Source organism: Herpailurus yagouaroundi, unplaced genomic scaffold, assembly GCF_014898765.1.
Source record: "Herpailurus yagouaroundi ecotype Mexico unplaced genomic scaffold, PumYag 164, whole genome shotgun sequence".
Lineage (NCBI taxonomy): Eukaryota > Metazoa > Chordata > Mammalia > Carnivora > Felidae > Herpailurus > Herpailurus yagouaroundi.
In genome coordinates this window covers 29,238,639-29,262,603 of record NW_024412405.1, presented here as the reverse complement: position 1 = coordinate 29,262,603, position 23,965 = coordinate 29,238,639, and the positions used below count along the sequence as shown (strand labels likewise).

The window sequence follows — 23,965 nt, the reverse complement described above, 5'->3', positions numbered from 1 at the left end:
TTCTAACCAATGTTCAAAAATTAATGTAAAAGCCTGCTGTCTGATTCAGACACATATGTAACTTTATTTTTTTTCTGTTTTGTACTGGTTGCATCAAAATTTAGGGCTAAGTGATTTTAAATAGCTGACTCACAGGATGTTTACTTCAGTGAAATACTGTTCACCGTCATGTCTAGGACTTCCTCCAATTCTCTAACTTATTCTAATACTACAATATAATACAATACATACTATATCTAATATTGTATAAAAAAACACAATCTCTACATTTTTTCTCTTAAAATTTTGTAGACATGTGAGCATTATTTTTCTATACTCCATAGTTGAAAATTACTTTGCCTGTATTATTGATTTTGACCCCAGGATCTCAACCATATATTCAGGAAAAATAAAGCCACATGAAATTATACAATCTCAACATTATAAGGGCCCTTGACAACCTCTTATAGCAATGTTTAAATTTTCCACGGGTGTACGGTACAAATATCCATTTCTTAATGAAATGTGTGATAATTAAGACTTATTGGAAGCAAAACCTCTGACATTGTCATCTAACACATAGACTATTGTGAGGTATTTTAGAACTTCTCGAGTCATACCCAGCATAGGGCATAATATCTACATACATGTTTCAAAGCTGATTGTAATTTGAAACAATGACAAAATAGATTTGCAAATAGGGTTTGCAAATATCTCATGAAATTTGAAATGGTTCCCCATCTCATAAACCTGTAGTCCTGGAAAGCAACTTGTGAAGTTTGGTAAATCATCTTTAATTAAGAATAAGAACCTGGCAATTGCTTTCCCAGATCCAAGGGAGATGGATGAATTAATTACCAGATTTGAAAGATTTTTATCATTACATCTATCTATATCTATCGATCAATAGATATTTAATTTTTTGTTACCTACTGGTAATTACATTAATTTAGTCCAGTGACATTAAAAAATTTTTTTTAATGTTTATTTTTGAGAGACAGAGAGACAGTGCAAGCAGAGGAGGGGCAGAGAGAGAGGGAGACACAGAATCTGAAGCAGGCTCCAGGCTCTGAGCTGTCAGCACAGAGCCTGATATGGGGCTTGAACCCATAAACTGTGAGATCATGACCTGAACCCAAATCGAATGCTTAACTGACTGAGCCACCCAGGCATCCCAGTCCAGTGACATTTATATACCCTCTGCTCAGAAAGCAATCAATTCAAATATTCAGGTAGATTTTTCAATATTGAAACAATAATTAAGACACTGCCATGTTAGGGGCACCTGGGTGGCTCAGTCTGGCTAAGTGTCTGACTCTTGAGATTAACTCAGGTCAGGGTCCCAGGATCATGGGATTGAGCCTTGCATCAGGCTATGCACTGAGCATGGAGCCTGCTTAAGATTCTCCCTCTGCCTCTCTTTCTCTTCTCTTAAAAACAGCAACAAATAAATGAAAAAGACACTGAAATTTTATTATCAAGGATTAATTAAATGTATTTAAGGAGGAAAATTATCAGAGCATTAAAGAAATTAAGAAACACTGTAGTTTTTCCGATGAATGGTCTGAGGACTGCCAGCATCAGGTGGCCAAGTGTACTTGTTAAAAATGTAGCTCCGTGGCCTATGGAACCCACTAAGTCAGATTATGGGGGAATAGCAGGAATTTCTTTGATTAACAAATGCACTATAGTTTGCAAACTATTAATTCAACCACAAATATTTGCTGAGTACCTACTATGCACCAGGCACTATTCTAGACTGGGGATTAGCAAACTATAGCCTGAAGACCAAATCCAGCCTGCCACCTGTTTTTATGTGGTTTACGAACCAAGAATGGCTTTATGTTTTTAAGTGGTTTTAAAAATCAAAAGAAGAATATTTTCTGACACATAAAAATTATATGAAAGTGAAATTTTAGTGTCTATAAGTGAAGATTTATTGGCACACAGCTACATTCATTAATTTCAATATTGTCTGGAAGGAGGCACCTGGCTGGCTCAGTTGGTGGAGTGTGTGACTCTTGATCTCAGAGTTGTAACTTTGAGCCCTAGGTTGTGTATAGAGATTACTTTAAAAAAATGAAATCTTTACTTATTTATTATTTTAATTGTTTTTAATATTTGTTTATTTTTAAGAGAGAGAGGGAGACAGAGCGTGAGCAGGAGAGGGGCAGAGAGAGAGGGAGACACAGAATCCCAAGCAAGCTCCAGGCTCTGAGCTGTCAGCACAGAGACCCATGCGGGGCTTGAACTCACAGACTGCAAGATCATGACCTGAGCTGAAGTCAGACACTTAACTGACTGAACCACCCAGGCGCCCCCAAAAAATAAAATCTTAAAAATAGTATAAAAAAATCAATATTGTCTGCATGCATTCATGCTACAAAGGCACAGTTGAGTAGTTGTGGCAAACTCGTTCATTTCACAGTGGAACAAAGCACAGTACAAATAATAGAGACATGGCTACAACTCAACAGCATGTCAAGTGTCATACATATCCCTATACTGAGGCATTTTACCTTGATTTTTATTATCAGCATAAATCCATCATATCAAAACAACAAAATACAAGTAGACTTTGAATGTCACACGTTTAAGGCACAGATGAGTATGGATTATTTTGTCATGGAAATTAAATGGCAGGGGCGCCTGGGTGGCTCAGTCGGTTAAGCGGCTGACTTCGGCTCAGGTCATGATCTCGCGGTCAGTGAGTTCGAGCCCCACGTCGGGCTCTGTGCTGACAGCTCAGAGCCTGGAGCCTGCTTCAGATTCTGTGTCTCCCTCTCTCTGACCCTCCCCTGTTCATGCTCTGTCTCTCCCTGTCTCAAAAATAAATAAACGTTAAAAAAAATTAAAAAAAAAAATTAAATGGCAAAGCATTGTGTTTCTTATGCAAAGGCAACATAGCTGTACTAAAAGAATACAATATGTTTCAACACTTCTAGACCAAGAACTCATTACAATATTCTCAACTTGCAGGAGAGCAGGACCGGAAAATTAGAAAAGTTAAAACAAAATGTCTCATCTTAGCAGATTTTTTTCACAAAATAAAGTACTATGCCGAGCTACAACCAGAAAAGTTGTATTAGTTAGCCATGCAAGTAAACATATTTATTGATGGTGATGTAAATAAACTGACTTTGACATAATAGCCAAAGAAACATGTCTGGAGAAAACAAACTTATTTAAGAATATTTACTCAAAAAATTGAGGATATTGAGGGCAGCATCAATAGCCAAATAAAATATGAAGCAAATGATTTTGAATAATTTTCCTTGGCTTTTGATGAATCGATAGATGTTAAAGATGCTGCGCCCTGTTTTTTACGTGAGGAGGCAACATGGAGTTCTTCAGAGGTGACTGAAGAATCAACCCCTATGAAGAGTTAGCATATAACAACTATAGGTTAAAATACTTTCAAAGATGTTGAGAAAACACTAAATCAGTACAACCTGAATTGGAATCTGCTAAGATGTGTTAAAACTAATAGTGGTAAAAATGTGCACGGAACAGAAAATGATTTAGTCGAAAGAAGGTAGAAAGTGTTTAAATGCAAAGTGTTTAAATCCCACTTTTATTCATTGTATTTATTTCATCAGCAGGGCTTTGCAGAAAATCAATCTACCATATGCTCCAAACCAATAGTGTCAGTAGCAAATTTCATTTACTCTTATGGGCTAACCATCATCACTTCTATGAATTTTTGTCATAAATAGGAGATGAATATTCTGACTTGCCCTATAACGCAGAAACCCAGTGGTTTAGCAGTGAGAAAGTTTTGTTATTTCTTTTATGTGCAACTCAGGGTCAAGACTTTAAAATTTTTATGAATGAGAAGAATTGCCTTCAACCACTGTTTTCAAACACTGAATGGCCTTGGAAGTTAGCTTTTGCTGTGGACTTGATGCTGTTTCTTTATGAATTCAACCTAAAATTGCCACGCCAAACAGCTGTATGAGAAACTTGTACTGCAATAAAGTCATTTTGACAAAAACTAACACTATCTGAATCACAAGCAATGTCCAGCTACTTGATTCACTTTCCAATTTTATCAAAGGTTAAAGTAAGGAGCAAGATCTCCATTCCTCCACAAAAGTGTAGTAGATATATTTTCTGACCTCCAATGACATTTCTGAAACATGATTTAAGTGTGAAGGAAATTTTCATATTTCAAAAATCCATTGAACTGTGCATTTGATGGCTAAAATTAACAACTCAGTCATCAACAGATATTGGCAAGGGTGTGGAGAAAGGGGGACTCTCTTGCACTGTTGGTGAGAATACAAACTGGTACATGCACTCTGGAAAACAGTGTGGAATTTCCTCAAAAAATTAAAAATAGATCTACCCTATGACCCACCAATTGCACTACTAGGAATTTATCCAAAGGATACAAAAATGCTGATATGAAGGGGCACATGTACCCCAGTGTTTATAGCAGTGGTATCAACAATAGCCAAATTATGAGAAGAGCTTAAATGTCCATCAACTGATGAATGGATTAAGAAGGTGTGGTATATATATAACGAAATACTACTTGGTGATGAAAAAGAATGAAATCTTGCCATTTGCAACAACATGGATGGCACTGGAGGGTATTATGCTAAGCAAAATAAGTCAGCAGAGAAAGACAGATATCATATGATTTCACTCATATGTGGAATTTGAGAAACTTAACAGATGAACATAGGGTAAGGGAAGGAAAAATAAGATAAAAATAGAGAGGAAGGCAAACCATTAGAGACTCCTAAACACAGAGAGCAAACTGAGGGTTGATGGGGGTGGGAGGTGACGGGTAGGTTAAATGGATGACAGACATTAAGGAGGGCACTTATTGGGATGAGCACTGGGTGTCATATGTAAGAGATGAATCACTGGTTCTACTCCTGAAGCCAAGACTACACTGTATGTTAACTAACTTGAGAATAGAAAACAAAACAAAAAAACCAAGAAGACACACACACACACACATACATACACAAAAATAAATAAATAAGTGTTTAGTGTAGTGCTACAGTCCCTACATCTCAGTGGGAAAAACAGGACATATTATTTGCACATAATGATGTAGTTTTCTTCAATTGTCTTTTACATGGATTACTGGCTATTTTCTAACATTCAAATAGTATATTGCCTATGCAAGACATTTAGAAAATACAAAATAATAAAAAATATAATTACTTGAGTCAAAAAAAATAAATGTACATTTGAGGAGCTTCCAATGTTCAGGTGGAAATTAATAATCAAGTGGAAATTAATAATTAATAATGTGATCACTTGCTAAAATGCACATATCAAGAGAAGAATCTAATAGAATGCTATAAATGCCTTCCAAATGATGACTATGCTCAATTAAAGTCAGATGCTAATGGATACCTATCTGTCTGAAAGGACATTTTTAAAGGTGCAATATATAGAGGCAACTAGGTGGCTCAGTTGGTTAAATGTCTGACTCTTGGTTTGGCTCAGGTCATGATCTCATGGTTGGTGAGTTGGAGTCCCACGTCAGGCTCCGTGCTGACAGTGCAGAGCCTGCTTGTGATTCTTTCTCTCCCTCTCTCTGCCCCTCCCCTGATTGTGCTCCCTCTCTCTCTTTCAAAATAAATAAACTTTAAAAAAATCTTTGAAAAATAAAAATAAATAAATAAAGGCAAATATATAAAATCTCATACACATTTTACAAATCAGCATTAACAGATAAATATTTACAGTCAATTTTGATGATAGAGAACTAATTTTGTACTAACATTGAACCATAAGTAAGGAAATGCTATCACTTCCCAAGAAAGAATTATATTCTTATTAGTAGATCTATATTACAAAAATTACACTTTGTTGTTATTATTATTTAAAATGTTATCAATGCAAAATTTGTGGAAAATTTTCCTCTCTTACATAATATTCTTCATTTTGTCTCTTTGACCACAAAGCACAAAATATATTTACTATCTGGCCCTTTACAGAAAAAGTTTTCTGAACTCTTCTCTGAATCCCCATTGATTATAATCCCTTTGAGGGAAAAGACTGGGCCCTATACATTTTGGTGCTTCTTCAGTGACCAAAACAATTGTTGCTACCCAATGAATGATAATGGTACGAGGTGACTAGACAGAACTTTGCGGTGAGTTGAGAAAGGATTCCTTTGATTGACATGATGATGATGATGATGATGATTTTGAGATAATATCATGTAGAAATTGCCCTCTTTAATATGTTGCTGGAAATAAATTCAAGGCGTATAAATGATTAATCAAAGCAATTACAAGCAATTTCTAACAAATTAATTCTGTCAACTTCTCCACAGAGAATTAGTGGATACAGGGATATATGATAGGCAGAATCTAATTTTGTTTGTTTGCTTTATACAAAGGAAAATGATTTCCACCAAACATAACTTAAACTTTGCATTTTAAAGGAGCTCATTTCATGGTGTATGTTTACATTTCAAGTGGAAAATTGTAATCTAAAAATCAAGTAATCAAATCACAGTGCTAGGAATAATGGTATTTCCATACATTAAATTTACATAATTGAGCTTTCACAATGAGGATATTTGAAGTGCTTGCAAATTATCTCTTTTTTCCCTCTATCTTATACATATTTATCTCTCTATTTTATAAGTGAATTTTTTTCTCTTTTTGTAGATGTTTATTTTTGAGAGAAAGAGTGCATGCAGGGGAGGAGCAGAGGGAGAGGGAGACAGAGGATCTGAAGCAGGGTCCAAGCTGACAGCAGTGAGCCTGATGCGGGGCTCAAACTCAAGAACTGTGGAATCATGACCTGAGCTGAAATCTGATGCTTAACTAACTGAGCCACCCAGGTGCCCCTCTAACTTCTTCATTCATCCCTACTTTCACTGCCTGGTTTTTTTTTTTTTTCTTTCTCATTTTTCTTCTGACTTGGTCTCTGAATCGTTGAGCTGGGCCACTGTTGGATGTACAGTTATCAGGTTGACCTCACTCAACTCTTTCTCATCCATCCACCATACTCAAATGATCTTTCTAAAATTCAAAACAGATCTTGTCACTCCCTGGCATAATGATCTCTCCTCGGTGTCTTCAGTTTAAAACCCCACATCTCTAACATGATATATAAGACCTTTCATAACATGACCCGAGTCTACTTCAGCCCAATACCAGCCACATCCTGTACTGATTTCCCTTTTACCTGTTCTCGGTTTTCCCAAAGCATCAGGATTATTTCTCCTCCTCCTCCTCCTCCTTCTCCTCCTCCTCCTCCTTCTTCTTCTTTTTCTTTTTCTTCTTCTTCTTCTTCTTCTTCTTCTTCTTCTTCTTCTTCTTCAATTTGATACTTTGGTCATATGGTTCACTCTATTTATATTCTGACTCTCTCTTTTCTCTTTCACTTTCTGGATAGTTCTTTATTTTCAAAGGTCTTGTCCTCTGAATATTTTTCCCTGAGTCTGTGTTCCCTGCACCCGAGTTAAGTGCTTGCCCATAGCTCCTATCACACTAATGCATAAATATGTGTTTATTCATCTGGCTGTCCTAATCAACATGAGCTCCTTAAATGCATCCAGTCATTTCTTCATCCATCCATTTATGTGTTGTGTTCTCATACTTATTCTAATGTCCAGAATATAATCAGTTCTCAAGAGTGTATCTTGTGAATCAAAGCCAAGCCTTTGTAGGAGGCAAGGCCCTGGTCTCCATGGAACAAAAAAGTAACTAATATTTACCAAGTGCCTTCTATGATTAAAAAAACTCTTTCATATTTTATCCTCACAGCAACACTATTAGGTAGGTATCATTGTTCCCTTTTCCCAGATGAAGGAACTGAGACGAAATTATGGACTCAAGGTCATATAGCAAGGGAGTGTTATAGACAGGTTCCAAGCCTGGTCTGTCAATTATACTTCCATGTTCTACAAATCCACCTACTGGGCAATGGATTTTGACAAATATGTTACTTTTTTACTTGGTTTCTAATTTGCTAAATCTAGCTAATCTCATGAACTACCTCCTACCATGATGTTAATGGGTTTATACACTGGCACTCATTATCACTTCCCAGAGAAAGTATTTTAACATCAAGGAAATATTCTACAGAAGCTATTTTCAGCCTAACTGGGAGACATTTGGGGGTCATGATCTTTCCAAGGTTCAAGAAATTAGGAAAGAAGCTGCCTGGTTCAATTAGTGGGATTCAGATATGTGACTTTACATAAAAATGAACTCTAAGAGCATACACTGACATTGTTACTTATAAAGAGTAATATATGTAATATGCAACCCTCAGATATAGTATATAATCCACACAGCTGGCCCCAGAAACAGAATAAAGAAAGTACCAGATCCTCAGACTTGTTTGCTAAAATCCCAAGGAATCTTATATAAATATATTTTAGCAAAAAAAAAAAAAAAAAAAAAAGACACAAAAAAAAAAAAAAAACACTATCAATAGCTGCCATTTGTTATATGAATATCTATTTCATTCTTCATTTACTGAGCACTATGTGCTGGGTAATATGGTAAGCATTTATTCTTTACACAAACCTATAAGAGAGATACTATTACACAAGTTACCTTAACCCCGGAATAGGCAGGTTTGAGGGTTAAAATATCTAAACTTTGTATAAGAATACCTCACATCTAGGGTTATATAAATAAGAAAATGTCAAGGTTCAAAGTCAATGCCCAAGTTCTTTCCAGGGTCATAGACTCCTTAGAAAATGATGTTGATCTCAAGACACACTCAACATGGGAATCAGATCAGGGACTTGGCAGGACTGGAAGAGAAACAGGAGGAAAGGGGGGCAGTGAGTGTGGGTGTGGGAGGATGTGTGGAGAGGTGGAAGGGTGCATGCACAATAAAGGAGTTCCAGAAGAAATGGAGTATGGTGGGGCACTGAGGAGGTGCAACTTTACCTCTGTTTACCCAAATTTCCTTCTGACCCCCATTCTGAGTGTGAAGGAGACACTCACAAGCCCCCAGAAGGTCAGGGCTATTGGGTGCTATGGAATGCGGCCAGCATCTCAATACCCATGTCTACTTTTTATTAGAAGGAAATAAGGAGTGAAGGAGGACTTGGGCCATGGTAGGCCAGTTCCCACAGACCATTTCCAAGAGGCGATGTGTCCTCAGAAAACATCCACTTGTGGGTTCGTTTCTTTCTTTCTTTTCTTTCTTTCTTTCTTTCTTTCTTTCTTTCTTTCTTTCTTTTTCTTATTTTTTTTAATTTTTATAAAAATTTTTTTCAATTCCAGTTAGTTAACATGCAGTATAATATTACCCTTATGGGTTTCTAACACAACAGAATCAATATATTATTGAAGAAATGAAAGATTTGGTGACACCCACCACCAACACAAATCAAAGATGTGTGTGTGGGTCTAGGTCACATTTTCTTTTTGTTGTGCTGCTCTGCCTTTAATTATTCCTTTTTTTTCCTGCTGGTAGCTGTTTTATTTTAATATAAATTATTGTCAAATTGGCTAACATACAGTGTGTTAAGTGTGCTCTTGGTTTTTGGGGTAGATTCCCATGGTTCATCGCTTACATACAACACCCAATGCTCATCCCAAAAAGCGCCCTCCTCAATGCCCATCACCCATTTTGCCTTCTCCCCCTAATTATCACTATTTTTAAAAACTGCTGGGGCGCCTGGGTGGCGCAGTCGGTTAAGCGTCCAACTTCAGCCAGGTCACGATCTCGCGGTCCGTGAGTTCGAGCCCCGCGTCGGGCTCTGGGCTGATGGCTCAGAGCCTGGAGCCTGTTTCTGATTCTGTGTCTCCCTCTCTCTCTGCCCCTCCCCCGTTCATGCTCTGTCTCTCTCTGTCCCAAAAAAATAAATAAACGTTAAAAAATAAATAAAAAAAAATAAAAACTGCTAAATGACCAGTGCCTTCTGAAAAAAGCAAGTACTACCAGATTATGTTAGGCAGATAATGACAATGAACTGCTTACGTCCTTTTCTATGTCCTTAGGAATGGCCTGTTCATGTGCTGGTACATAACTCTCCAGAACTCTTTTTTGTATACAAACACTTTTTTAAGGTTTTTTTAATGACATATTTCTATACATATTATTTGCTACCTAACTCTTCATTCAAAAGTGATCATGGACATCTTTTCATGTATCATAGACCCACCCCTCTCTTTTTCTGTTTTCTTTTTTTGCCTTTCTTGCCTTCTTTCTTTTCTCTCTTCCTCCTCCTCCTCCTCCTCCTCCTCCTCCTCCTTTTATGGATATGTAGTATCCCATAGTTTGGTTATGGTCTAATTTATTTAACTGGTAAATGTTTTGGTTGCCTACAGTACTTTATCATTAAAAACAATCTAGAAAGAACAAAGAACATATTTGGGTACATATCCATGTGCTTCTGGATAAACTTTTCTAACAGGATGGATTCCTAAAAACATCATCTCAGGGACAAAAGGTATTTGCAATGAAGATAGATTCTCAAGGTTTTTAACACCAACTATCTAAATTTATGTTAGAAAAAGATCTATGAGAAAAAATTTAAAGGCTGCCAAGGATTACTCCTGTAAATTCTTACAGATGTGATTTTGATTAAAAAAAAATTTTTTTTAAAGAAAGAGTGAATAACAAAGATATGCGTGCAACCATTAAAAACTCTGGGGGCGGGGGTAGAGTAAATAATCTGGTAATCAAGGCTTGTTATCATTTTAACTTTTTTCATTCCCATAATCTATTTTGGTCTTAAAAATCTATAGTTTCTTTAAATCTTTAAGCTTTGATTTCTAAATCTAAGAATAACTTTTAAATATGGTAGTTAAATTCTTGAAAACAGTAGCACCACAAATCAAAACTATTACATTTGTATCTTAGAGATTTAGGATAATACAAACTAAAAATTAAAAAAGGTACAAACTATATTTGTGAAATTTTCTCATATAGTTCACAATATTTGTGTTAATTTTATCTGAAAGGGAATTTGTACTTAAGGTATAATCAAATTTGTTTATAAGGCCCGACATATCAATTGTTTTGGAAAATGTTTAGCTGGATCTCTACAGAAAGTGTTTAGTTTATACTACAGCTACTGTGATAGTTTGCACATTACACTTATTTATGAGCATATCCTTGCTAAAATGTAAATTATTTTAGTGATGTCTTTGTTGTATTTATTTTTACCGCTCCCCATTTCAAGCACTGAACTCAATCAAGTCATCAAATATTGGTTTCATATATCTTTTTGGAGCAAGAACTGTAGAAATTGTGTGTGATGAAAGGTTTTAACTACTGTTGAAGAGAAAAAGAAATTGTGTGGTTTATATTTAAAGTGTGCACTCACACACACACACAAAATAGTAGAGTTGAAAGGAGAGAAAAAAGAGTAAAAGTTCATTGGAACCCTGTGATTTATAGGAAAAGGCTCAGCGAGCTCACATAAAAACCAAAGGGGGGAAGTGGTCGGACATTGGGTCAAATCTCCATTCAATGTTGTGTAATAAAAGGCTGACTGTAGGCTTTCAGCCTTGCTTCCAGTCATAGACAATGGCAATTGCAGAGCAAGACTAATAACAGGATTTAGCATAAATCCACCACAGGAAGTGAACAGTTGTACTGGCAAATAATTAGCCAGGAAACATTTTATAGCAGCATCAGGATGCGTCCGTGAGCTTTCAGACTCAATGCATTTGTGATCATGAAAACATAATTAGTTCTCGGTGATTGTAATTTTTGTGTGTGTTTGTTGTAGAATAGTTCTTTCCCCCTCCTTTCTTTTCACAAGCGGGCCTTATTTTTCCTGTCCTAATTTAGCAGCCCCAGCAAGGGTTTTGCAGTCTCAAGGGAGGGGTTTAGAATGTTCTCTTTTTTCTCCTGCTGATGCTTTTTTATTGCAAGGTGGATGGTGTTTATTTTGCACGGCTAACAAGTGAGTTCAAAGCAACACGTTGCTCTTGAACTCCTGCCAGATTCCCAAAGCTGAAAGCCCCCCTGCCTGGTAGAGCCGACCTGTACTATCAAAGCCTGACTAATTTGCAAAGGAATGTCAAAATGACTGGTGCACCGCATTTTCCACCACCCGCTTCATTTGACACTTAAAGGAAAGCTAAGTGGGAGTGTAAAAGGAAGGAAATTCATTCAAGGCAGCACACCCTATGAAGTGAATTAATTTCACAAGAAAAATGGGAGCTCTCTGCTGAGTACTTCCCGTTTTCATCTTCTTTGCTCTTTCTTTTAGCTACTGTTTTAGTGAGGGCTGCTAATAAACATTATGTTTCTGTTCTCACATCATCCATATTAAGAGTAAATGCTGTCATTAGACTTGGCTCTGCAATTCTTTGTGTCAAAGTGCCTACATGAGGCTGCTTCATCTGATTCAGTCACACCACTTAAGCAGCAGCCCCATGAAGACAAACACTTGGTTCAGGCCAACATTTTTCTCCTTTCAACACTTTAAAAAAAATGGTTTCAATCAGAACCAAGAGATCTATGTTTATGAACAAATACAAATTGTTGTCAGAGGATGCAAGACTGATGAAACAAAGTCCTGGATGGGACTTTTGAAGGTATAATTCAGACATGATTGGAAATTCAGTTCAGCTCACACATGTATTAATGCTAAAACAAAGACCACAGAGTCAGAAAAGCCAAACACAAGACCTTGATTTGATTTAGTCGGATTTTAATCTCTGTGTCCTGATTGCATTTTAGAATCTCAAACTTTATTTAAAACTTGTATTGAAAATATGATATTCACATATTCTCACCAAGTAACATCATCTACAAATCATTTCCCTTGGCCCTAGAACTTCATTTAAGCTGATACCTGATTGTTCTCCCAATGCATTCGCATAATGTATATAAATTGCTATTGTTATCATCTAGGTGAACAGTAATCTTACCTTCAGCTTGTTCCCTGTGCTTGAGTTTTTACCATGAGTTTCTCTACTGTTACCCTTTGCCTGACATTGAACTGTGTGTCTCAACATGCCTTATCTCTGTTACCAGAATATGAGGGAAGCTGGAGGTGAATCTTCTGGCAATGCCTCAGTTGGCTTGGAAGTGAGTTACTGAGGTATGGTCAAGCTGTAGTTGTCTAAAACTGAGTGCGTGTCAAACTGAGTGCCATGATGCTGAAGGATGAAGGCCGTAGTCAGACAAACCCAGGTTTGGATTGCAACTGAAGCACTTAATGGTTATGTGAGCAAGACTAATTAATGAAACTTTCAAAGCCTTAACTTCCTCATGTGTACAATGAGGCTGTTAATAGCGCCTACCTGGTGGCTTATTGTGCTCGGTGCTATTCATGTCAAGTAGTAAGCACTCAATGAATGTTAGCAATTGCAAAATCATAGCACATCAGAAATGATATGCTGCAAGAATCAAGAATTTCGTCAAACACTCAGGTGCCTGGGTGGCTCAGTTGACTGAGTGTCTGATTCTTGATTTTGGCTCAGGTCATGATTCCAAAGTCATGGGATCAAGCCCAGAGTTGGTCTCCACGCTGAGCATGGAGTCTGCTTAAGATTCTCTCTCTCCTTCTGCCTCTCACCCCACTCATGTGCTTGCTCACTCCTTCTGTCTCTTAAAAAATAAATAAATAAATAAATAAATAAATAAATAAATAAATAAGTAAATAAATAAATAAATAAGAAACATCTTATCTTATGGGACAGGAATCTAAAAGTAAGCCAGATTCCAGGTTTGGTGTGATCAGGTCTTCAGTTTTGTCTTGGCAATGCTGTTGGACCTCTTTTTTGGTTTAATTTTGTCCTCAGGCTGGCTCCCCTCACGGTTGCAAAATAGCTACCAGCAACAATTAAGATAGCCATCTTCTTTGTTCAAGTTCAGCAGAAGAGATAGGAGATAAAAGCCCTTCTTCAACCATTAAATAAAACTTCTCCTTATAGTATGACTGGGGACACCTTAACCTCTGTGCCCATCACATGAGGCATGATGGCAGTTATCAGCTACCCTAATTATTTTAAGCCTGTTTTTCTGGGCCCATTTCTAGTAAGAAGGAAGAGATTTTCATGATGGCCTTTACCAATAAAGATCTCGCCCTGGATTTGAAGATGGTGATCATCTCTTCCCAAGGCACATAAGCTGAGACAGAAGGGTAGATGCATAAATCAATTCGGAGTCCTGTTAGGAAAATTGAAAGGAATGATGGGGTCTATCGGTCAGTGTTCCAGGAAGACAGAAATGGTACACTAAACTGAATAGTTTAATAAAGTTCAAATTACAAAGGTCAGAGTACAGTGTTTCTTTTAGTTAGCAACAGCCAGGAGATGTTCCCATCCCTACACCTGAAGGAGGAGGGAGAGAAGTAGTGAGGAAAAACAGGAAATAGGAATGTGAACTGTATCAAGAGACTCAGACAGTACACCAACCATCCTGAACAAGCTTGCAGGAGGTACTTACAGGGATTTTCTGCGGTATCACTCTCCTTCCATCCCTAATTCCCTTGCTGGTATCTCCTATTGGTGGGACGCAACCAGAAACCAGAGCACAAAGGAGTTTGTTGATGCAGGTCACAGAGGGCAGCCTCTGGGGACACAGGGCCAGGGAGAGAGACCAGTGAAAGATATCCAGGAGAGGAGGACAGAACTAGCAACTTCCTGGTAAGCAGCCAATAGATTACCTGTTTTTTCTGTAAGATGGAATGAAAATGAAAAGAGAGAAAAAGGGAGAAAAGGAGAAATTGAAGTATTAAAGAAGAGTGGACGTCTGGGGAGGAGAGAGAAAACTGCACAATGAACAAAACAGAAAACAGATTGGAAACCCAAAACTTAAACACAATGCTAAAAGTGTACATACTTTGCGAAGCAGAAATGGAAGAATATTTTCAGCAGTTAGGGAGGACAATCAGAAACACTCTGCTGGAAGGAAATGCATTAATTCATTTTGCAAAGATTTTTTTTTTACATGCCCACTCTAAAAGGAACTACAAGAAAGTACTTAAAAGCTGGAATTTGGGGCTAGTTTCTCTGGTTTCAAATTCTGAAAGTGCCATTTACCAGCCATGCGACCTTGGGCAAATGACTTCATCTCTCTGTGTGTCCACGTCCCCATCTGTTAATGATACCTCTCTGACAGGACTGTTTGAAAGTTACATGAACTAAAACGGGTAAAAGCACTTTGAATTACCTGATACGTACTAAGTATAGGATAGATGTTTAGCCTTTCTTATGACCTTGTACCAGGCCCTATGTTAGGTGTTCTTTTAAATCTCATCATCACAGGGCTTACTTTCTAATAGAGGGATATAGGGTCTAAATAAATAAGCTCAATAAAATGTTGTACATGGTATGATGAAAATTTATAGCCATATACAGATGGGTCAGAGGAAAAAGTGGCCAGTTGGTTTAGATGAGACATTTAGACAGTGGTAATCTTTGATTTGAGTCTTCAATAAAGATTAGGTGTTTGCCAGGCAGGTTGGGGCTTGGGAAAAAAAAGCATTTCAAGCGAATGTTACACAAACAAATATATAAAGACTTGAAAAGAAAATGGGATCTTTGAGCAACTGAGTATTGGAGTTGGGGGAAGAGGGAGGAAGAGAGGAGGACATGGTGTAAAGGGTGTAACTAAATGGGAGGACACACTGAGGGAGGATATCTTATATGTGATGCTAAAGAGATTGCCATCCATAGCACCCCCCTTTTATCCTCAAAACACTAAGAAGATGGAGGAGTTTTTACAGCAGGAGTGTGATCCAGTCAGATTTGTATATAGAAAAAATGCAGAGTGGATGGTGGAGACAGCATTGTGACTGCTCTTGGGGGTGTGGAGAGCACAGGTGGGGATACCAACATTGCAGATAAGAGATGCTGATAGTTGGGACCAGGATGCTGGTGGTGAAAAGTCAGTGGATTCAAGCAATATTCAGTAGGTGAAATCAATGCCTTGATGACAGATTGGATGAGGATGGGGGAGACGTGGGTTAAGGATGATGCTCAGGCGATACTGAGAGAAGAGCAGGACTGGGAAGACCAAAATGTTGTTCTGCCATGTTGAATCTTTTGGTGCCTTTAAGAAGTGAAGAGGAGATAATAGTCAAAGGATAGCAAATATCAAATATGAGTGTAAACCTCAGAGGAGAGATTTGGGCTAGAAGTAAATGTTTGTGCATCAGTTTTGCATAGCTGATAGCTGAATTCTTAACGCATAAATGAATGGGGGTGGGGAGAGGAGAGCGAGAGAAGAGGAAACTGTCTGCACTAAGGGTCTACATCTACAGATAAGTAGAGGAGAATGATCCTGCTAAAGATCAGGAAAGGAGCAGCTAGAGAGGAATGAGAAATTCTGGGAGAGGGTCATCTACAGGCACTAAGTAAAGTGAAGTTAGAAGAAGGTTCACAGAAGAACCTTGCAGATGATCAATGGAGAGAATCGGACAAAGTGCCATCAGACAGTACTATGGAAGCCAAGGGAGGAGAGAACTGCAAAAGGAATGAACTGGTCAAGAGTTTAACAAAAATCATACCCAGCACTGATTGTGTGCTTATGTCTGTCAGGTGTTTCATGTAATTCTCCAGCAACCCTATGTAAAGCACATCTGTAAAAATGAACTTCATTTCACAGATGAGCAAACTTAATCACAGAGAATCAAATAATTCACCCGTGATGACACAGCTTCTAAGTGCTAAATACAGAATTGGAACCCACACGGACCTGATTCTAGAATCTGCATGCAGTGTTATTTCTCTGTTGCTGCCAAGAATCCTATGATTTGAGCTATCAGAAGGTTATTGGTGATCTTTGTCATAACAGTTTCTTTGGTGCATTACAAACAGAAGCCTCAGGTGTATTGGGTTTTTTAAAAAGCACAGACAGTGAAGAAATGAAATCAGCAACGAATTTTGTAACTAAGAAACAGAAGCATCACGAACTCTCAGAATAGGGAAATTATTAAATACATTGTGAAATGACACTGTGATAAAATATTGCAAAGCTGCTAAATTTAGGTTTTTGAAGAATGTTTCCTGATATCATATACTCACATCTCAATACCAAATTTTAAAAGTAGAATAAAAAATGATATGCATGTTGTGATCCCAGTTATCAAAAAACACATGAACATTTTCATGTAAATTAAATGTTAAGATATATTAAAAATACTCATTTACTCTGGGTGGTATAATTTGGGGTCATTTTCATTTTTTTTAATGTGCTCATCATTTCTATTTTCTCTACAGTGAATATATATAACTGTTATAACAAGAGAAAGTGATAACAATTATTTTATAAGGGCTATTTTTATTTACTGAATTTTTGTGTTAATTTTCTATATAATTTATGTGTGTGTGCACATACACAAACTTGTACTGTACTACATTTCATCCTTTTATTTTTTTTAATGTTTATTTTTAAAATTTTTTTTTAATGTTCATTTATTTTTGACAGAGAGACAGAGTGCAAGTGGGGGAGGGGCAGAAAGAGAAGGAGACACAGAATCCAAAGCATGTTTCCAGGGTGCGAGCTGTCAGCACAGAGCCTGATGTGGGGCCTGAACCCAAGGACCGTGAGATCATGACCTGAGCTGAAATTAGATGCTTAACCGACTGAGCCACCCAGGCACCCCTACATTTCATTCTTTTAAAGATGACCCTGAGATAATTGGGAGAAAAAAAATGCTTTTCTACTTAGTCACTAAGGAATAAAAAGTGCCTAATGTTCTTCTAAGAGATTTCTTTTTTTCAGGAAAAGGTTAATATTATTTAGAATCACCAATTACAACTTAAGCTTCAGTTATGGTTAAACTTCGTTTAAGTGCTGCATGAATTTTGTTTTGTTTTTGAGAGAGAGAGAGAGAGAGAGAGAGAGAGAGGAGAGAATGCAAGCAAAGGAGGGGCAGAGAGTGAGAGGGAGACACACAATCCGAAGCAGGCTCCAGGCTCTGAGCTGTCAGCACAGAGCCCGATGCGGGGCTCGAACTCACTGATCGGGAGATCATGACCTGAGCTGAGGTCGGAAGCTCAACCGACTGAGCCACCCAGGCGCCCCAGTGCTGGATGAGTTTTAAGGGCCAGCAATGGGACAGCAAGATGAAAAGATAATGCAGTTATCCCTAAAGGGCTCACAAAAATGTGAACAAATGTGAATACAGATGTAGATGTGCACATATATATACATGGCTGGATTGGAAGTGGGATGAGCATTGAGGAGTCAGGGAAAAGGTCAGAGCACAGAATGGCGCATGAGTGGAACTTGAAGGCTGGGTAGTAGCTCGCGATTCTACTGCGTAGTGTGCGTATATGATGTGTTCTGGAGATGGTGCTGTATCTGGTGAGGACTTGGGCACGTCAGAAGTTGCGGAATGAGATGAGCCTGTATTTTCATGTTACGAAGTGGGACTTATGCACTGTACACAGTGAACAGACACTACCAGACTTTAATCACCAAATTCGATGACTGCAGATTTTCATTACAGAAAGAAAATTCTAGCGGCACTAAAGAAGGAAACTGGGGACAGACAGTGTTCTCTGAGGATGTTCTCTGAGACAGAGAGAGAAAGGGCCTGAATCAGGATCCTGGCGTGAGATAACGTAATAAAGGGGACCCATTTGGAAGACGTGTCTTAGTCAACAAACATGTTTGGTGAATAAGGCCATGGGAGAAGTTAAGGGCGCACTGCTTTCCTACTCAATCCATGCTTCCTAAGAGATGTCCTTCACCCATGGTCAGCTGTCACGTATCTGTTTATATCTTTCAAACACGTATCTTCAGGATGGCTGCACATCATCCAGCATCTACCTGTTGTAACCAGCTGGATGTCCCATAAGCGTTTCAAAGTCAACAGACTGGATTAAAGCAGAACTTATAAACTTCCCCTCCAAATATATTTCTAGATACACTCCGTTGCTTATAAGGTGGTACCTCCCTGGAGTCTCCATAAGTCTTTTACTTGCCTCCACCCTTCCACTTAATCACCAAGTCTGGCTGATTTTGACCCTTGAAATATGTTTTTTTCCAAATCTGCCCTTGCCTTTCTGTCAATACTATTACTATCTCCGGGTCATCCATTTCCTTCAACTCCCCTCCTTCCTTTATTCCATCCAGTTCATCAAAACCTCCTTCCAATTTTGTCTCCTAAAGATTCATTTTAATTCTATCTTGGTTCAGGTCATCACCATTTATCAGCTTTATTAAAATAATAAAATAATAGTTAAAATAATGCTTTGTAATCTCCTCACCAGTTTGGTTCCTCAGCAAATTTCACCTAGCCTATTAAGGCACGTATAACCGGCCTCTCTGCTTCCCATTCAGGCCATTCTCCACCAGCCCTTCCCCAGGCAAGCCATCTAAAACATGATTTGCCCATGCCACACCTCTGCTTACCACCTTGCATGGTCTGTCACCAACACCATGAAGGCCAAGATTTTAGCAGGGCTGACAGTGTTCTCTAAGCCTCCACCTCCTTCTCCCCACCAACTCCCACTGCTCCCGTTTTCACTAAGTAGTTTCTAATTACATACATTAGCATAACCATAAATACAAGTTTCCAAAATCAAAACTATTTAGTCATTTCCTGTTCTTTTATGCACAACCTGTGGTTCTTCAATACCTCTAATTATTGAATTAGAATATATTACCACATTCTCTACAGAGCATACAGTAGTCCAGTATTCTTGGATAATCATAATTACAAATGTAGTCCTAAAGTTCTGTATTAAGATACCGAATCTTTAATGGCATTTCCACGATTGAATTATGGAACAATTACTATGGCTTAAGTTTATCTGGTTTATCCTTAACCCTGGCAAATAATGATAGCTGTAAATAATGATGATGATGATAGCTACCATGTATTGAGGACCAGCAGTGTCTCAGCTGTTAGTAAATACGGTTGATTCCAACAGTGTGGGGGTTAGGAGCGCCAAGCCCTGTGCAGTCGAAAATCTGTGCATTACATTCAACTCCCTAAAAGCTTAACTGCTAATAGCTTACTGTTGACTGGAAGAATTTATCAATAACATAAACAGTTTATTGGCATATCTTTTGTATATTATATGTATTACATACTGTTTCCTCTCAATAAAGTCAGCTGGAGAAAAGAAAATGTTATTAAGAAAATCAGAAAATAGAGAAAATACATTTAGAGTGCTCTACTGTATTTATTGGGGAAAATCCCCATGTAAGTGGAGCCATGCAGTTCAAACCCATGCTGTTTAAGGGTCACCTGTACTTTGTCCACGTTATCTCAACAGTTCTCAAAGTATATATTATTGTCTCCATTTTACAGATGGATAGACTAAGTCTAAAAGAGCCCCAGCTTCTTCCACAAAACGGTAATGCCAAAGTGAAGATTCAATCTCAAATCTGATTCCAAAGGTCACTCTTGCAATCATGAGACAACATTTAACAAGAGTTTGTTAAATGTGTGAATAATTACATTAATTATAATAACAAAGTATATAAAGTTATCTTTAATTCTGTGCTTAAATTCATGCTTTATTTTTACCAGCTTGTGCAAAAACAGTTGCCAATGCTTAAACACTTACAGTAATGTTCAAAGGATAGCAACATAATATCTTTGCAGTTGGCTGTAGAGTTTACACTGAAGTTAATTGCATGTCAAAAAAAAAAAAAAAAAAAAACCAAAACCAAAAAACAACTCTAAACATACCTGGGTGTCTGCCAGTGCTGATCCTCATGGAAGCTTCCTGCTATTATAAACTTCCTCAGGGGAGACTGCCTTCCCCCCATACACATTAGGTTAGACCCCCCACTCCTTGTACTATGTTGCAAGCCCTGGTCTTCTTCTATCATCCAATTTTTAAAAATTATAATTTATAAGTTTTTCTGTAATTATTTCTTCAGGAATATCTCCCACAGAGAGATAAGAAGCCCATGGCTGGAGGGAACCGGTCTCTTCTTTTCATTGTCTCCTATCATCTAGTCCTGTGCCTGGCACAGGCATTTGCTTTGCACCTGTCAGATGAATGAATGCATGCACAAAAATGGCAAGGAGTACAGATACGTGAAAATCCTTTCAATGTTAAAAATCATCAAACACGGATCACAGGAACTGAGGAATGGGAGCTGTTGAAAGAGGTAAATATCCAATTTCAGAAGACCACGAGTGCCATGCTAAAGAGTCATAGGGGCGCCTGGGTGGCGCAGTCGGTTAAGCGTCCGACTTCAGCCAGGTCACGATCTCGCGGTCCGTGAGTTCGAGCCCCGCGTCAGGCTCTGGGCTGATGGCTCAGAGCCTGGAGCCTGTTTCCGATTCTGTGTCTCCCTCTCTCTCTGCCCCTCCCCCGTTCATGCTCTGTCTCTCTCTGTCCCAAAAATAAATAAAAACGTTGAAAAAAAATTAAAAAAAAAAACTAAAGAGTCATAAACGGTAATTAGCAGGAAGTACAATGACTAACACAGTGTGTTGATTATAGCAGTCTTACGATGGAAAATAGTAAATGATCAATTTGATTACTTTAAGTTCCTAGTTACATGAGCTGGTTGTTTAATAGCTAAACAATAATTCAGAAAATTCGCCTGATGATTACCACATATGTTTTCACTTACTGCTTTGTAAATAAAAACCTTAACCACATTTAAGCTTTCTCAAAGACACCATCCACATTACTCTCTTGTAGAACTCTCTGTGCTCATGACATAAAGGGGCTTTGCAGTCACAACTCCCCATCTTACAACTTCTGCTGTGGCTGACATAAAATGAAACTAGGGAAGAGAGTGTGATCCAAAATTAAACAGGAGGCATTACATTTTCCATCTAAACGATGCCCTAGTTCAATGTATGGCTGATAGGAAAGGTACATGTGCAGCAAGCCTCACTTTCTTTGCTTGAAAAACTAGCAGTCATAAATTGAAAAACATCTCATGAAGTCCAGTAACTTAATTTTTTAACTGGTACATTTTTATCATCATGTAAAAACCGATGATCATAGGGAAAAAAACTAACTTGTGAAGAGCATGAGTTTCTCATGTAGAAAATTAATTGCCACATTCAAAACCACAAAATTATGTGTATGATCTACAACAAGGCAGTTGTTTCCCAGGCCCTCATGTGGTTCAGCTTTATAACACCCCATTGCCTTTTATGGGAGCCAGCCTCCCAAATGGTCTCCAGTGATCTTCACCTGTTGGAGTTCACAGCCATCTGTAGCCCCCTCTCACATTGTACTATGGTAAGTCTGTGACCAGCAACATACAACAGTAGTAATGGTATGTCCCTTTTGAGATTAGGTTATTAAAAAGACTGCGGCTTCTTAGATGATGATGCCTTTTCCTTCTCCTCCTCTTCCTTCTCTGTCTCTGTCTCTCTGTCTGTCCCTCATCTGGAATCACCCAGTTGCCATTAACATTAAATCAGCCTATGAGGAGGCCCAGATGGCAAGAAACTAAAGTCTCTGGCCAACAGACAGTGAGGAGGTGAAGTCTGCCAATAACCATGAAAGTAAACTTGCATCTAGATCCTTCGACCTGGTCAAGTCTTGAGATGACTACAGCACCAGCTGGCATCTTGACTGTAACCTCTAGAGAGACCCTGAGCCAGAAACAATCAGGTATGTTTCCAGATTCCAGCCCCTCGGGAATTGGAGATAATAAGTGTTTTAAGCTGCTAAGGTTAAGCATAATTTGTTACACAGCACCTACCTCAGAAAATTCTTATGAGGGTAAAATAAGAGAAGGTACTTAGAAAAATGAAAATTAAAGTGCTATCCTAAGGTCAACACATCATCATGGCTAATTCCATTTCCCACTAACTCTAGTAATAGACACAGTGTCTCAAGTGTCTGAAGAGAGATTTCTGCATAACAAAGTCAGCTATGAACATGTTCTCCTCAAATCTCGTAAAATAAAAGGTCTCTGAAATATCACCAGCTGTGTTCATTATTACAGCCAGCCTAAAATTCACTCTGTTCTGCCTTCATTTAGTGAAAATTAAACTATAGTAATTTGTTTTTATAAGAAATTTTCTTAATGTTTACTTTTCCTCACTAAAGGGATACTACTTTTTAGCACTAAAAAGATAATCCTGCTGGGAATAAAAAATACCAATGTTGCATTCATAATTTTAGCATTCACTTTAAAAGCGATCCTGTGTGTGACCATCACATATGTATAGCCAGAGATGTCTCCCAAGAAATACTTACCTTTTGAAGAAGCTAAAATCTTGGCATTGTTCTTCCAAACTGAAACTGGTAATAGCCCTAATAGCCTGTAGGAAAGAAAGAAAGAAATATGTCATTACCTAAAGTAACTCTAGTTTGAAAAAATATGATAACAGTTAATGCTTTATAGCTTTAAATTCCAGGAGTAATATATTTCAGAAATGACTTAACCTCCAGGATTAATATAATTCTGAAAGTAGTTAAAAGAAAACTATTTCTGGCAGTAGATAGTCTACAACAATATCATGCTTCATTTATGACTCATTTTCCACATGAAAAAAAAGTTTTAACAAATACATTTGTAAGAAGCAAAATGTAATAAATAAACCAAAGAAATGAAAGTGCTTTATAAAGCTGTAAAAAATCAGATAAACAACAGGTATTAGAACATTGGCAATGTTATTATAAAAGCAAACCGTAAAATGGCATTTGGGGAAAAATGCGGACAGTGAGAAAATAAAAGCTACATAAAAGAACAAGGGAGGAAATTTAGACTCAGTCATGTCAAGAGCAATGTGTTTCTTAACCACTGAAAAAAAGCATTTCCATTAGAAGGACAGATTTAAGTGGTTTAACATTGGAAGACCATAATCTTCTGAAGGACGGAAATCTATGAAAAGATCTGTGAATAATAAAAGAATTGAAAATAGAATAAAGGGCAGAGGGAGGACAAGGAGGAGAAAAATGAGTAAAAAGATGCTTCTTAACAATATAATTTGAATTTAAAACTCAGAACATCTGCTTTTATAAAAATCTGAGTGTATTAGCTTATAATAATTAGTATCTTCAATTGCAAGAAAGAAATAAAAGGACTATTAGGAAAAGAAAAAACCACACACCATCTTGAGGACAATAAAATTTTCTCTGATTCAAAAGGGGAGTTTCTTACAGACCAGTAGCAGCTGTATGTG

The 23,965-nt window shown here is 37.7% G+C and overlaps 1 long non-coding RNA gene across 1 annotated transcript in view; it reads left to right on the top strand.

The window, feature by feature from the left end:
* Positions 1–20,765: 20,765 nt before the first annotated feature.
* The window catches only part of LOC121037812 (uncharacterized), a 55,773-nt gene continuing 52,573 nt past the window's right edge, over positions 20,766–23,965 (top strand). The window contains exons 1-2 of the long non-coding RNA XR_005794002.1: positions 20,766–20,973; positions 22,232–22,445. This is a non-coding gene — a long non-coding RNA (uncharacterized LOC121037812). The remainder of the gene's footprint in view (positions 20,974–22,231; positions 22,446–23,965) is intronic.